The following is a 15874-nucleotide window of genomic DNA, read 5'->3' as shown; positions in this document are numbered from 1 at the left end:
AATGCACTTCTCGGGGTTTAGCTTCACCTTATACTTGGCTATCGTAACGAACAGCTCTTCTAAATCAGCAACATGCTGGCTCTTCTCCAGGGACGTCACGACCATATCATCAACATAGGTGCAAGCACCTTATCCATCAGCCTCTGGTACGTGGCTCCCGCATTCTTCAGCCCAAAAGGCATCACCTTGTAGCAATAGCATGACCTCTCTGTCATGAAGGCAGTCTTTTCTTCATCCATGGGGTGCATCTTAATTTGATTGTACCCTGAGAAGGCGTCCAAGAAACTTAACAACTTGCACCCTGCTGCACTGTCCACCAGGGCATCTATATTCGGCAAAGGATAGGAATCCTTTGGACAGGCTTTGTTCAGATCTGTGAAGTCGACGCACATTTGAAATTTCCCATTGCTCTTTTTCACCAATACAACAATGGCGAGCCATTCTGGATATTGTATCTCCTTGATATGGCCTGCGGCGAGGAGTTTCTGTGTGTCATCTCTGATCGCCTGTCTCCTTTCTTCGTTGAACTTCCTTCTTCTTTGTCGGACTGGCTTAATTTGAGGGTCCATTGCTAAACGATGACACAGGAAATCGGGGTCAATCCCCGGCATATCTGAGGCAGACCACGCGAACGCGTCCAAATTTCTGCCTATCGCCTTGGCGATCTGGTCCTGCGTCTCGCCATCTAGGGTCTTCCCCAGCTTAAATGTTTTTCCGCCGATCTTCTTCTCAAGCCAATCCTCAACCGGCCGAGGCCTCTTCTCGCTGGCGATCAGCGCTCTCGCATACCTGACTCCCTGGCGATCGCCGGGCGGTTTTTCTCTTCCTTCACCCGAGCGGCGCTCTCGGACCTCGCCTCGACATCCTCTATTGTCACATTGCCTTCGGCGGCCACCTCCAACGCTGCATCCACAACTCGCCGGTTTTCCTGCTCAGGCTCCACACCAGGGGGCGGCGTTGTGGTTACATGGCATACCGATCTCTTGTTCTTGAGGCTGTTTTCGTAGCACTTATTTGCCTCCTTTTGATCAGAGCGGATGGTGATGACTACCCCTTCCATCGAAGGTAACTTGACCTTCATGTGCCTCGTGGAGGGCACAGCTCCTATCCTGTTGAGTGTCGGCCTTCCCAACAGGATATTGTATGCCGAAGGAGCGTACACGACAAGGTACCTGATCTTCTCTGTGCGCGAGGCCGCTCCATCTGTGAACGTCGTCCTTAACTCAATGTACCCCCTGACCTCCACTTGATCACCAGCAAAACCGTATAAGCAGCCCCCATATGGCCTCAGCTGGTCTGGAGATAGCTGTAACTTTTCGAAAGTCGGCCAAAACATCACATCTGCCGAGCTTCCCTGGTCGACCAACGCTCGATGAACCATCCTTCCCGCCGAAACAAACGAGATTACAATGGGATCGTTGTCGTGGGGCACAACATCCCTGAGGTCTTCTTTGGTGAACGTGATGTCCACATCGGGTGAGTGATCCTCAAAAGCTTCTACTGACATCACGGACCTTGCACACTTCTTGCATTGTGACGCAGTACACCCACTGCCCCAGAACCCACCAGCTATGGTGTGGATCTCGACGTGAATGGGTACCTCGTGTTGCTGTCCCTCACTGCTCGCCGGTTGTGAACCTAACGATTGTTCCGTCTGCTTCTCCACCAAGTAGTCCATCAAGAAGCCATTCTTTACTAGTTCATCCAACTGGTAGCCCAGCGCCAAAAAGTTGTTAATATGGTGCCCGAATGCTTCGTGGAATTCGCACCATGATTCCATATGAGGTCCCAGCACCTTGTCAGATTTTATTGGTGGCCTCAACCTGTCAGCTATTTTGGGCACAATGATGAGGTCTTTGAGTTCCACCACAAAGTTGTGCCTTAGTGGCCTACTTCCCTCTCTCCTTCCTTCTGCTCGACCCCTAGGCTGGGTCCTCCTTGTCTCATAGGTGCGCTTCCTGTCTGGGTTCTTTCTTTCTGTGGAAGCTTCGTGAACCCTAGCAGGTTGCGTGCGTATCTGCGCTCTTGGTCGTGTGGGTGCGGCAGTCGTGCACTTCTCGTATGCCTCGCCCTCTGAGGCAATGTGCTCTACCGCTCGTCGCCTTACTTCAGCAAAAGTTTTGGGGCGTCTGCAGTTAAGCGATTTACTGAAAGACCCGGGACGTACCCCTTTCCTGAATGCGTACACAATCATAGGTTCATCTGTGCTACCCACCTTCACCACCTGTGCCCCAAAGCGGCTTATGTATTCCTTCAGGGTCTCACCTTGAAATTGCTTTACGTCGAAAAGGTCGTGAGAGCTGGGCGAAAGACGTGATGTGACCCTCTGGGAGGCTGATGAACCAATCCATAGCCATCCCAGTCAGAGTGCTCATGAAGAGCTTGCACCTTACGGCATCAGAACCGCCAACCAACAACATCTGTGTGTGGAACACAGTGAGGTGTGCCTCAGGATCCTACATTCCTGTGAAGGTTACCTTGGGCCCTGTGAACGTATTGGGGATTGTTGTCTATAGGATCACCTGTGAGAATGGTGTTGTGAATTCCCTAGGTGGGGAGGCAGCCTCAGGCTCGTCTCCGCCGCGCCATCCCTCGACGTAACTCCTCGTTGGCACGGTGGAGCTCATCGTTTCTCGCCTGAGAAGCTGCGAGATTCGCCTGCATGCGCTCCTGCTCTGCTTTCGACGCTGCCATTGCTTCCTGCAGCCCTTGCATCATGCCCATGAGTTGTTGCATGGTTATCTCTTCACTCCTGGCGCGTGCAGGTTTAGTGGCCATGGCTTTCTGGAAACCCTCTTACTTATCTGGGTTTTGAGAACTAGAACTGAAAAATGTGTGCGGTGGGACTAATGTTTATATCGGCCCCACAGTGGGCGCCAAATGTTCCCGCCGGTTGACCTGGGTTGTCTTTATGCGTGGCATGTCCCTGCGAGCTAGGGCACCTTCGTTTTGCTCCATCTGTGAGTACCTAAAAGAAGTAAACAAAGGGGCGCCCTCGCGGCCGTTTGCACTCCGACGATCAAGTCAGCTAGCGAGAAACATCAAAGGTGACACACCCATGGGAGGTGGTCGAAAAGTTGTACTGAACGATTGAAACTGTGTAACCAGAACTGTGTTGCCCTAATTGCCTTGTGCTCACTGTGAGTGCGTCGCGAAGACAACTAGGATTTGCTCTGTGTATCTGTGTGTATTAGGTTAAAATTCTCTCTCCTTTCAAATGTCCCTAGGCCCCTCTTTATACACATCCATCATTCAAAACACGTTAAGGTGCATTGAAAGCATATAAAAATGTGCCTTGAAACATTTGATACGTAACTAAATTAGCGCGTACCTTGGCAAACTTTCACTAAAACATTTAATGAGCACATGCTTATTGCCACGTGCTCTTCTGACTTGATCGTTATTCTGTGCAGAGGGTCCCACAGCGCCGTAACCCAACTTAGGGTTATTCCATTGTGTAGGCCTTCTTTCCTTCGAAGTGCTTCTGCCACGTGGGCTTTCCGGGGCCAACTCATGCGCCCCTAATCACTAGTTACTTGCCCTAGGGGTGTATCTACCTTTCTCTCGTACCATGCACGTGGTTCTCCCCTGGTTATGGCCCTCTCATGGGTCGTATCAGTACCAGGGTCTCCCAGCAGTGGCGTGGATACTTCACAAGTCAAGATATTCCCTTCTGGTGCTAAACTTATGGCCTTGAAGCCACCTTTCTCTTCTCCTTTCTACTGTTCTGGACTGTCGAGGCTCGAAGCCTCCTTGCGATGTCTTTGCTCGGCGATGTCTTACTTTAGGCGACGTCTTACTCGGGCGATGTCTCTCTTGAGCGATGCCTCGAGCGGTCGACCTGTTGGCTTTTCTTCCTTGGGTCCCTTGAGGGGTCCCACCATGTGTTTGACTTTGACTTCTGGTCAACGCCCGGGGACGGGACGGTACATCTTTCAAGGGGTGGAAAGGCAAATTCTTCAAGGTTTGTTGTTCCGACTTTGACCCCTCCGCCCTCGACGGCTTCCCCCTGTATTGGGTGAAGTAGGTGAAGACCGTGAAGCCCAAATCCCTGGACGAGTTGCACTCGAACGATCGAGAGGCCTGTCAAATTCCGACTAGCGCGGGGGGCTTCGACACCGTCACCCTGATAAGCCTAGAGTACAACACTAAGGCTCTAGCAAAATACATAAGTATGAGAGTCATCCCTACAACTCCTCCTTCCCTGCACTTTCTTGTCTTTTCTTAGTGTATGACTTATCTGCTTCCTTTGCATAGTGTTTGGCTTGTGCTTAACCCCTACTGCATTTATCTTTTTGGTGCAGATTCAAAAATGGATAGACGACGAAGGCTGAGACTGGCTCATGCCTTGAAGTCCAAAGACGGGGCTCCGGCGTCCCCCCTTCCAACCTCCAACGCCTCTCCATCTTCTCCCAATTCTCGCCCTCAACCTTCCACGACGCCATCAACTCCATCAGTCCAACCTTCTCCCGATCAGCCTCAACACTCTCCACCTCCTATTGTGGCCATGCCTCTCGCGCTGGCCGAATCTGCTGCCCCCTCAGCCCCCCTTCACAAAGGAAAAAGGGTAGTGGAGGTGGTTTCTGACGACGAAGACTCTACTGAGGGGCAAGTCTTCAAACGACAAAGAACCCAACATGCCCCTCAGCAAGTTACTTCTGCCACCTCCTCCTCGCGTGGGGCCGAATCTTTGAGGGAGGAGCCTCCAAGTGCAACTTCCCCCCCTCAACCAATGGATTTGGAGGGAGGGGTCGAAGCTGAGCCCACAACCGTTCCTCCACCTGCCCCAGAACTCCCCCTTCCCATGCAAGATTCACTGAGGGGTTTCCTGGGTAGGTCGTCCCCACGAGGCCAAGCTGAAGGGCCCCAGAGGGAAAGTCTGTATTACTACATGGGTGCCTTCATGTCCTGCGCCCACTCCTGGCATGCGCAGGCCAGGGCTAAGGCTATCAAAGCTTCTGCCTTCCAAGTGCTGGAGAAGGAAGTTGCTTCTCTAAAGGAGGAGAAGGAGAGGCTAGCCACCCACTGGGGGCGTCAGGAGGACGCGTACAAAACCTCTCTGAGGGTGGCGCAGAAAGCAAAATAGGAGGCCAACAAACGGTTGCATGAGGTGTCTCAAGCCAACGCTGAGCTCCTCAATCAGGTGGTGCCCCTTTGAGTGAAGATTGCTGATCTGGAAGCAGAGGCGAAGACCTCAATAGCGCATCAAAAGAAACTCGAGGAGCAGTGCGTGGATCGGGAGCAAACACTAGGAAAAACTGAGGTCGCACTCGCGGACAAGACTGATGAATGCTCCCGATTAGCCAGTGAGAACGCCACCCTCCAAGCCAAGGTCCAAGAATTGACGGCTGCTTTGGCCTCCAAAGACCAAGAAATGACCACTCAAGCCGCCAAGGTCCCTTTTTATACACCTCTCGCATTTAAAACGCGTTAAAGCGCATTGAAACGCGTTCGAATCTTAACTAAATTAACGTGTACCTTAGCGAACTTTTAGGAAGGCCTTGATGTTTTCAGTGCTCATTGCCACGTGTTCTTCTGACTTGATCGCGAACCTTCGTGGAGGGCCCTACAGCGCCGTAACCCAACTTAGGGTTAATCCATCGTGCCAGCCCTCCTTTCTCGAAGTGCTTCTGGCGCGTGGGGTGACTTTCTGGGTGCCAGCTCGTGCGCCCCAACCTCTAGTCACTCACCTTGGGGGTGTATTTACCTTTCTCTCGTACCATGCACGTGGTTCTCCCTTGGGCGTGGCCTCCTCATGGGTCGTATCTGTCCCAGGGTTTCCTAGCGGTGGTGTGGGTACTTCACGAGTCAGGTTACCCCCTACTGGTACTAGAACTTATGGCTTTGAAGCCACCTTTTTCTTCTCTTCATTGCTGTTCTGAGCCATCGGAGCCGAAGGCTTTCTCACGGTGTTGCCCCCTCCATGTTCCTCCTTACCCATGGGTATCAAGGGGTAACACCGTCGATATCTTAACCTTGACTGTTTCTTTACCTGGCGACGCCTCTCTTGGGCGATGCCTTTGCGAGGCGACGCCTTTCTGGGGCGACGCCTTTCTTGGGCGATGCCCCAAGCGGTCAACCTGTTGACCTCCCTTCCCTTCGTTGGGGCCCTCGAGCGGTCCCACCATGTGTTGACTTTGACTTTGACATTTGGTCAACGCCCCGGGACGGTACACTACTTAAACTTTATCTTCACATTCTTGTCTGCTTCTAACTTCTCTTGCACTTTTATCTGCTTCTGCTTTCTTTTCTATATCAAAGGCACAACTGGTACTTGCCCTCGATGTATTTCTTGGTTGCTTCGCCTTTACTCTTTAGGTAGCACGTGTCTGTCCCTCTTATTCTTTCTTCTTAAGGTGTGAGGCACACCCTTCTCTTGGCCCTTGCGCTCAGAACCTCGCTTGTCCTTCGTATCTGTAAGGAATCTTCCTCATGAAGGCGTCGTCTGCCTGGTCATTGCCCTAAGGCAAAGGAGGACTTTACCTTTGCATATTTTTCTTGTCTCTTAATGACTCACGCTTTTACGCTTCTTCTTCTTAATCTTCGAATTTCTTTTTCCCTATGAACTTGTAAAATCTTCAACCTGCTTCTTACTTACCTTTCTTGGGCCCGAGGCACTCATAGCCGAAGGCAGTACTGACTTTCTCATCGCTTTAGGATGAAAAGGGGGGTCTCCTCTTTTTTAGGCCTCGACATCGCTCAAGGGCGAGGAGGACTTATCTGTTCTTATGTGGCCTCGACATCGCTCCAAGGTGTGGAGGACTTATCCTACCTGTACTGGGTGTCTACGCTCGAGGAGAGACCTGCCCTGGGTGTCCTCAGCGTGCCTAAACACTTGGGACAAAAGTCGCACTCTGGTACCCACGCCCATGGAGGGGCCTACATAATAGTGTCGTATCATCCATGGGGTGTCTAAATACCAGTGCGACTTAGCCCTTATCTCTTCGTGCTTGGTGCCCACGCCTGAGGAGGGCCCATTACAGCAGCGCCGTATCGTCCTCAGGGTGTCTGAAAACACCAAGGCGAAGTGTTCTACACATCAGACGCTGGGGCTAGCTGTTCCTACCTGAGGAGGGGGCGTCCCGAAGGAACCCCTTAACCCCTGCTCAAGGACTAGGCACCCAGATTTTAGTCTTCGTCTAGCATCTGATACCGGGGCTAGCTATTCATACCTGAGGAGGGGGTGTTCCGAAGGAATCCCTTAACCCCTACTCAAGAACTAGGCACCTGGATTTTTTAACTTATGTCTAACATCTGGTACCGAGGCTAGCTAATCATACCTGAGGAGGGGGTGTCCCGTAGGATTCAATTAACCCTTGCTCAAGGACTAGGCATCCGGGTTTTTAACTTATACAGAACATACCTGTTATCTTGCTTTGCATCTGACCTCCGCTCCTTCATTTGGCGATGCCTACTTCTGGCAACGCGTTGTCCCGGCGACGCCTTATCTTGGCGACGCTTTATCTTGGCGACACCTTATCTTGGCGACGCCTTATCTTGGCGACGCCTCATCTTGGCAACGCCTTATCTCAGTGATGCCTCATCTTGGCGACGCCTTGAATCATTGTCTTGTTTCTTTAATCTTTGATCTTACATGAGAGGGAAAAACTAAGGCAGGAATATCTTAAACTTCTCTTTTCTTTATTTGGGTGACCTCATTAAAAAACCCCCGGGAGGGAAAAAGAGTGTCCCCTTTACAAAATTTCAACTGAAATAAAACTTTAAATTCGCCGCATTCCAACTACGTGGGATGGGGCCTCCTTCTAGAGTCTCTAACTTATATGAACCATTCCCTTTGGCTTTGATTACTCTGAACGGTCCAGTCCACTTGGGAGAAAACTTGTTTTCCAACTCGTAAGGGTGAGCCTTCCTCATGACCAGATCACCAACCTGGAATTGTCGCAGCTTCACCTTAGAGCTGTATTGACGCTCCACTCTTCTTTTCACAGCCTCAGCCTTTATTCTCGCCTCTTCTCTAGCCTCGTCTATCAGATCCAGGTTCACTTTCCTTTCTTCGTTGGATTCTTCTTCCACGAAACCTAGAAAACGAGGCGAGCTCTCGTGGATCTCTACTGGGATCATAACGTCCGACCCATACACTAGGCTGAAAGGCGTCTCCATGGTGGAAGATTGAGGCGTGGTGTGGTAAGCCCACACAATCCTCAGTACTTCTTCTGCCCACACCCCTTTGGCCTTCTCTAATCTTCGCTTCAAACCTCTCAACAAAACTCTATTTGCTGACTCGACCTGCCCATTCGTCTGGGGGTGTTTGACTGACGCAAACACCTGCTTGATTCCTACTTCTGTACACAACTTCCCCAAGTGTTGGCTCGCGAACTGGGTGCCATTATCTGAAATGAGACGCCTCGGCACCCCAAAACGACACACAATGTTCTTCCAAACAAAATGTTGTACCTTGTGCGCAGTGATCTGTGCCACTGGTTCTGCCTCTATCCACTTGGTGAAGTACTCGATGGCAATGATCAAGTACTTCATCTGCCTTATCGCCAGTGGGAACGGGCCTAGGATATCAATTCCCCAAGTATGGAAAGGCCATGGGCTGTGAATGGATCTCAGCTCCTCTGGCGGCGCCCTGTGCCAATCAGCGTGCATCTGACACTGCTTGCAACGTTAGGCGTATCGAACGCAGTCTTCTCTTACCTTCGGCTAGTAAAAACCTGCTCGTACTACCTTGGATGCCAAGGATCTTCCTCCCACGTGGCTCCCACAAATACCTTCGTGGAGTTCAACCATTATCCTGGTGCACTCGTCGCCACTTACGCACGTCGAGATAGGGTGCGTAAACCCATGTATGAATAATATCCCATCCACTAAGGTGTACCTTGCGGTGTTCCTCTTGACCTTCTTGCCTTCTTCTGGTTCCGCTGGGAGGATTCCATCCGCGAGGTATCGCCTGTAAGGGGTCATCCAGGTGTCGCCTTCCTCCAAGTCGCATACCTGTACACCCTTCTCTTCTTCCGGCGAGGTTGCGTAGGTACTGATGCAGGGTGCCCTCGACGTATCGTGACTCAAAGAGCGATGGCTCTTTGGCTTTCCTCTTGCTGTACTAACGTGAAGGACATCCACCCTGTTGTCCACAACAAACTTTCGCGGCGTTTTGAGGGTCTCTTGGATTACAGTCCTCTGGCTTCCCCCCTTGCCTGAGCTGGCCAGCTTGGCAAGCAGGTTAGCTCTGGCATTTTGCTTCCTAGGGACATGCACCAGCTCAAACGCAGAGAAGGCTCCCTTCAACACCTCGACGTACTTTAAGTATGCGACCATCTGTGGATCCTTTGCCTGATACTCCCCTGTTACCTGCCCTGTGACCAATTGTGAGTCGCTCTTTGCCAAGAGGCTCTGAGCACCCATTTCTTTAGCCAAAAGCATCCCAACAATCAACGCCTCGTACTCCGCCTGGTTATTGCTTGCTTTGAAGGCGAAGCGTAAAGCTTGCTCGATCAACACTCCGTTAAGCCCCTCCAAGATTATTCCAGCACCACTTCCCTGCTGGTTAGAGGACCCATCCACTGAAAGCATCCACTGTGGCCTTGACTCCACCTCTTGAGAGTCTCCCCCTGGTGAGAGCTCTACCACAAAGTCAGCATAGACTTGCCCTTTGATGGATCCCCTGGGTTCATACTGGATATCAAACTCTGACAGCTCCACCGCCCAACGAACCATCATCCCCGCTACATCTGGTTTTCGGAGTATTTTTTGGATGGGGAGGTTCGTCATCACCACCACTGTGAAACTGTGGAAATAGTGGTAGAGCCTTCTGGCTGAGAACACCACTGCTAGTGCCGCCTTCTCCAATGACTGGTACCTCAATTCTGGGCCTTGCAAGGCCTTGCTTACGAAGTAAATGGGCTTCTGCACTTGGTCTTGCTCCTGGACCAGCACAGAGCTAATGGCCCACTCTGTTACCGCGAAGTATAATCGGAGGGGGACGCCTACTTGTGGCTTGCAAAGCACAGGTGGCGTTACCAAGTATTACTTCAACCTGAGGAACGCTGCTTCACACTCATCTTTCCATGCAAAACGGTTATTCCTCTTAAGGCATTGGAAGTAGGGGTGGCCTTTCTTCCCTCCAGCAGACACAAACCTAGACAAAGCTGCCATCCTCCCAGTCAATTGCAGAACTTCTTTGACTGATGTTGGGCTTCTCATGGCGATGATAGTTGCACACTTATCGGGGTTCGCCTCTATCCCCCTCTCGGTGAGCATAAACCCCAAGCAAGAACTTCCCTGCTTCCACGCTAAAAACGCACTTTTCTAGGTTTAATTTGAGGCGGTACTTTGATATGGTAGCAAACAGCTCTTCCAGATCCGCTGTGTGCTGCCCTCTCTCGTGCGAAGTTACCACCATGTCATCTACGTAGGCCTGCACGTTCGTTCCCAGCATGGGTGCGAGGACCTTGTCCATTAGCCTCTGGTAGGTGGCGCTTGCATTCTTCAGCCCAAATGGCATCACCCTATAACAGTAACTGCTTGTCTCCGTCATGAACGCCGTTTTACTCTCATCCCTTGGATGCATCTTGATCTGATTGTAACCGGAGAATGCATCCAAGAAACTCAGCATCTTGCAGCCCGAGGCGCTATCCACTAACGCGTCGATGTTGGGTAGTGGGTACGAATCTTTGGGGCACGCCTTGTTCAGATCTGTGAAGTCAACACACATCCTCCATTTCACATTCGCCTTCCTCACTAGAACTACGTTGGCTAGCCACTCAGGTTATTGTATCTCCCTGATGTGCCCAGCGTTTAGCAGCTTTTGCGTCTCTTCCTTCACGACGAGGCATCGTTCTTCGTTGAACTTCCTCCTTCTCTGTCGCACAGGGCGAACCTTGGCGTCCATGGTAAGATGGTGGCACAAAAAGTCTGGGTCGATACCTGGCATGTCCGCCGCAGACCACGCGAATGCATCTAGGTGGCGTGAGATTACTGCAGCAACCTCTTCTTGTTCTTCCTGACTCAAGAAGCGTCCTAATTTGAACACCTTACCCCCTATCTGTCTTTCCAACACATTGTCTACTGGTTGGGGTTGCTCACTCTACATGTTCTCTGCGCGAGACTCATTCATGGGGTCCTCTTCCATAGGCGTCGTCCTATCGGATGCATCGGGCATCGCCTCCTCTGACTCTTCTTCCATGGGCGAGGCCTCTTCGTATACTTCTTCCAATGGCGAGGCGTCACCGTATCTTCCTTCTGTGCGTGCATCTTCTATAGGCGTCGCCCCTGCAGGTGTGGCCTCGGCAGGCGTGGACTCTGCGGGCGTCGCCTCTTGCACTGGTTCTAACTCCATCTGCGAATCTGAAACGGGTGGTCGTTCAATCACCATGACCACGCCTCTCTTTGTCTTCGGGATATTTTCATAGCATCTTTGGGCCTCTTCCTGATCTGACTTGATAACTATCACCTTGCCACTAAGGTCTGGTAACTTCATCTTCTTGTGGCGTGTGGAGGACACTGCCCTTAATCTGTTCAGGGCGGGTCTGCCTAACAAGATGTTATAGGCTGAGTTGGCGTTAACCACCAAGTACCGGATGCTTTCTGTGCGCGACGTTGTTCCATCAGTGAACGTCGTTCTCAGCTTCAAGTATCCACGTACCTCCACCGGGTTGTCTGCGAATCCATATAAGCATCCAGTATAGGGTTTAGGGTTTAGGGTTTAGGGTTTAGGGTTTATGCTAGGGGTAACCAGGTGCAGGGTGCTAGAGGAAGGTAGATACGCTCTCAGAGCGAGTGACTAGAGGTTGGGGGGCATGAGTTGGCACCCAAAAAGTCACCCCTTGCGCCAGATGCACTCCAAGGAAGGAGGACTCACACGATGAAATACCCCTAAGTTGGGTAACAGTGCTGTGAGGCCCTCCACGTATAATAACGGCCAAGTTAGGAGGACACGCGGCAGGAAGAACAGAAACATCAATGATTTCCACATGGTTTGTCAGGTATGACGTAATTAAAGCTATTTAAAAGTAATTAAAGTTTACGTTTCGAGCATTTTGAGGTACTTTAAATGCTTTAAGTGGTTTAAACGTCGTAAAGGCGCTGAACGTTTCATAACCTTAAATGCGCTTTTAAGACGCTTTAAATGCTAGAGACGTTTAAAGGGAACCTTGGACGTGGGAAACGGGGATCGGACCTTTAGCAAATTCTCCCCAGAACACACTCTAGTTGATTGCTCGAGCCTTGAGGTTACGCACAAGGGACTAGAGAAGGATTGTTTGCCAGAGCCAGAAAACGATACACAACACACAATTCCTTTTACCACCTTCAGAGTGCCATCCACGGTGCTCCGATACGGAGTTTTGGTGTTTCTTGTTAGCTGACTAGAGCGTCGGAGTGCAAACGGCCGCTAGGGCGCCCATTTGTCCACTTCTTTGCAGGTGCTCACAGATTGCCAGAAGGGAGGTATCCCTAGCTGACGGGCAAAGTCGCGCACAAAGACATACCCAGGTCAACCGGCAGGAACATTTGGCGCCCATCGTGGAGCCCGATTTAAAACATCAGTCCCATCACGAGTTCAGTTCGACAGTTCTATTCAGTTCATCACTTGGCCCTATTCGACGTTCTGCGTTGAAGCATGAGGGCCACGAGACAAGGTTCCGCGCGCTGCGAGTGAGGAAATGACCATGCAGCAGGTCATTGACATGATGCAAGGGCTGCAAGAGGAAATGGAAGAATCAAGGAGGGAGCAAGAACGCATGCAGGCGGATCTCGCAGCCTCTCACGCGAGAAACGAAGAGCTCCATCGTATGAATGAGGAGTTGCGCCGTGGTTTGGGCAATAACCAAGGGCAACGCGACCTAGATGAGACCGAACGTCTCACCCCACCAAGGGAGTTTTCCACACCATTCTCGCAGGAGATTCTGGAAGCAGTGGTCCCCAACACGTTCGCTGGGCCCAAGGTGATCTTCACCGGGATGGAAGATCCCGAAGCACATCTCACCGCGTTTCACACACAGATGGTGCTGGTAGGTGGCTCCGATGCCGTGAGGTGCAAGCTTTTTATGAGCACCCTGACGGTTATGGCCATGGATTGGTTCATCAGCCTTCCAAACGGCCATATCACCTCCTTCCTGCAGCTGTCGCGATTGTTCAAGGAGCAATACCTAGCGAACAGGGCCCCACCGCCCGTTTCGTATGACCTGTTCGACATGAAACAGTATCAGGGTGAGACTTTCAAGGAGTACATCAACCGTTTCGGGGCCCAAGTAGTAAAGGTTGGTACTACTGAAGAGCCCATGATCGTGTACGCGTTCAGGAAAGGCGTATGTCCCGACCCCTTTTGCGAATCCATCATTCGCAACCGCCCCAAGACCTTCGCACGAGCGTCGCACCCTCACGCCTGAGGGCACAGACACGGGCTCAACTCGTCAGGGTCAATGAGACCATGACGGGGAAGAAGAAGCAGGAAGGGAGACGCCCCTACGAGGCCAGAAAACCCCAGCCCAGGGGCCAAGCGGGAGGAAATCGCCCGGTCAAAGAAAGAGCCAGACCAGCGAGGTACGGCTTTGTGGTGGAATTGAAGGACCTAATAGCCGTACCTAATATAGCTGAAAGGTTGAGGCGACCGGCGAAGACTGACAAGGTGCTAGGGCCTCTCAAGGACTCTTGGTGTGAGTTCCACGAAGCTTTTGGTCACCACATCAACAACTGCCTATCACTGCGATACCAGTTGGACGAGTTAGTAAAAAACGGGTTCTTGAAGGATTATCTCGCTAAACCCGCCACAACCGCGGCCCTGCCGGAACCACTAGAGGATCAAGCGCACGAGATGCCGATTCATGGCGAAGTCCACACCATTTCTGGTGGTTTTTCGGGAGGGGGGCCCACGGCATCCAAACGCAGGAAATATGCGAGGGGAGTCAATTCGATTGATGAAAGAATCTCAGGTGACCCGTGGGAGTCAGACCTCGTGTTCACGAGGGCAGACCTACGAGACGTCGTCCCCCACGACAATGACCCCGTGGTCATTTCGGTTGTCACGGCTGGAAGAAAGGTGCACAGGGTCCTAATAGACCAGGGGAGTTCCGCAGACGTTATGTTCTGGTCGACATTTAACAAGCTTCGGTTGTCTCCCGACCTTTTGAGGCCCTACACCGGGTGCTTGTACGGGTTTGCAGACAACCAGGTGGAAGTACGTGGCTACTTGGAGTTAAGGACGACATTCACAGATGGAGCGTCCTCACGCACTGAAAGCATCCGGTACTTGGTTGTAAACGCCAATTCAGCTTACAACATCCTGTTGGGCAGACCGGCGTTGAATAGGCTGAGAGCAGTGGCCTCCACGCGCCACATGAAGATGAAGCTGCCAGACCTCAGTGGCAAGGTGATCTTCATCAAATCAGATCAAGAAGAAGCGCGAAAATGTTATGAAAATAGTTTGAAAACAAAGAGGGGCGTGTTCATGGTGTTCGACCGTCCGCCGAGTTCAGACGCAGCGATGGAGGTAGAACCCTTGAATGAGGCGACGCCAACGGAGTCAACGCCCGGCGAGGCCGCACCCGTAAGGGCGACACCTAAAGCAGACGCGCACACGGAGGAGAGGCATGACGACACTTCGCCCATAGAAGAGGCGACGCCGGGAGCCCACTACCGGGCGACGCCCCCTAAGGAAGATAGCAGGGACCAGCCGGTGGCCAACGTGGTGGAGAGACAGATTGGCGGCAAAACGTTCAAGCTGGGGCGTTTGTTGAGCCAAGAAGAACAGGATGAAGTGGCGGAGGTGATTTCACGTCACTTAGATGCTTTCGCATGGTCCGCCTCAGACATGTCGTGCATCGACCCTGACTTTTTATGCCACCACCTTAGCATGGATGCCACGGTCCGCCCCGTGCAACAGAAAAGGAGAAAGTTTAATGAAGAAAGGCGGCTCATGGTGAGGGAAGAGACACAGAAGTTGTTGAGCGCCGGACACATCCGAGAAATCCAATACCCCGAGTGGCTGGCCAACGTTGTCCTGGTGAAGAAAGCAAACGGGAAGTGGAGGAAGTGTGTGGACTTCACGGACTTGAACAAGGCGTGCCCCAAGGACTCGTATCCACTACCCAGCATTGACGCCCTGGTGGATAGTGCCTCGGGCTGTGAGATGCTGAGCTTCTTGGACGCTTTTTCGGGGTATAATCAGATCAAGATGCACCCAAGGGACGAGGGTAAAACAGCGTTCATGACAGAGACGTGTAGCTACTGCTACAAAGTGATGCCGTTTGGGTTAAAGAATGTGGGCGCCACCTATCAGAGGCTAATGGACAAGGTCCTGGCGCCCATGGTGGGAAGGAACGTGCAAGCCTATGTAGACGACATGGTGGTAACTTCACGCGATAGAAGGCGACATACAACAGACCTGGAAGAGTTGTTTGCCACCATCTCAAAATATCGCCTCAAGCTGAACCCTGAGAAGTATGTCTTTGGGGTAGAGGCAGGGAAGTTTTTAGGCTTCATGCTCACAGAAAGAGGAATTGTGGCAAACCCTGATAAGTGCGTGGCCATCATCGCCATGAGGAGCCCGACATCAGTGAAGGAAGTGCAACAACTGACAAGGCAAATGGCAGCATTATCAAGGTTCGTTTCTGTAGGAGGAGAGAAGGGACACCCCTATTTCCAGTGCCTCAAAAGAAATAGTCGCTTTGCGTGGACCGACGAGTGTGGAGCAGCTTTCATCAAGTTGAAAGAGTACTTGGCGACGCCACCTGTCCTTTGCAAACCAGTGGCAGGCGTGCCCCTTCGACTATACTTTGCAGTAACAGAACGGGCCATCAGTTCTGTGCTAGTCCAGGAGCAGGACCAAGTACAGAAGCCCATCAATTTCGTGAGTAAGGCCTTACAAGGCCCAGAGACGAGGTATCAGTCACTGGAAAAGGCAGCATTGGCC

This window comes from Phaseolus vulgaris, chromosome 1 (genome assembly GCF_051622355.1).
Source record: "Phaseolus vulgaris cultivar YP4 chromosome 1, ASM5162235v1, whole genome shotgun sequence".
Taxonomy (NCBI): domain Eukaryota; kingdom Viridiplantae; phylum Streptophyta; class Magnoliopsida; order Fabales; family Fabaceae; genus Phaseolus; species Phaseolus vulgaris.
Note: the sequence above shows the minus strand (reverse complement) of the source record.